The sequence below is a fragment of the Miscanthus floridulus genome, chromosome 15, assembly GCF_019320115.1.
Source record: "Miscanthus floridulus cultivar M001 chromosome 15, ASM1932011v1, whole genome shotgun sequence".
Taxonomy (NCBI): Eukaryota; Viridiplantae; Streptophyta; class Magnoliopsida; order Poales; family Poaceae; genus Miscanthus; species Miscanthus floridulus.
Window position 1 is genome coordinate 63,376,561 of NC_089594.1, and position 662 is coordinate 63,377,222.

The 662-nt window shown below is 44.0% G+C and overlaps 1 non-coding gene across 1 annotated transcript; it reads right to left on the reverse strand.

The window, feature by feature from the left end:
• Window positions 1-345: 345 nt before the first annotated feature.
• On the reverse strand, window positions 346-452 carry LOC136509793 (small nucleolar RNA R71). Its single transcript, XR_010772533.1, has one exon. It is a non-coding gene; the product is annotated as a small nucleolar RNA R71 (small nucleolar RNA).
• Between the last annotated feature and the right edge of the window lie 210 nt (window positions 453-662).

Genomic DNA, 662 nt, shown 5'->3' on the forward strand with positions numbered 1-662 from the left:
GAATTCTCTGCTCCAACCACTGCCAACATCCATACTAGACCTAATGTCAATATTAGAGATGATGGATTCGAGCTCAAGCCAGCTCTCATCAACATGGTGCAAGCTAGCCAGTTTTGTGGAAAGGCACATGAAGATGCAAGTGCACATCTCCAACACTTCCTGGAGATCTATAGCACTTTCACCATCAAAGGAGTAACCAAGGATACAATACTACTTTGCCTCTTCCCATTCCCACTTTTGGGGAAGGTGAAGCAGTGGTTCTACGCCAACAAAGATAGAAATACTACATGGGATAACAGCTTCATGGCCTTCCTAGCCAAGTTCTTTCCCACGGGCAAGACCAATGCCCTGCATGGGAGAATTTTAAGTTTTTAGCAACAACATGATGAATATGTCCCTGAGGCATGGGAATGCTTTCAAGATTACATATTAGAATGTCCTCATCATGGGATGAAAAATTGGCTACTCATGCAAACCTTGTATCATGGGTTAACCAATAGTACCTATGAGACTATAGATGCTGCTGTCGGAGGTGCATTTCTGTCACTCACACTTCCAGTGGCAACAACTCTTGTAGAGAAGATGGCCTCCAACAAAGGTTGGAATGAAGAACGAGTTTAGATCCACAAGAGGGGTGGAGGTATGCATTAACTCAAGGAGGT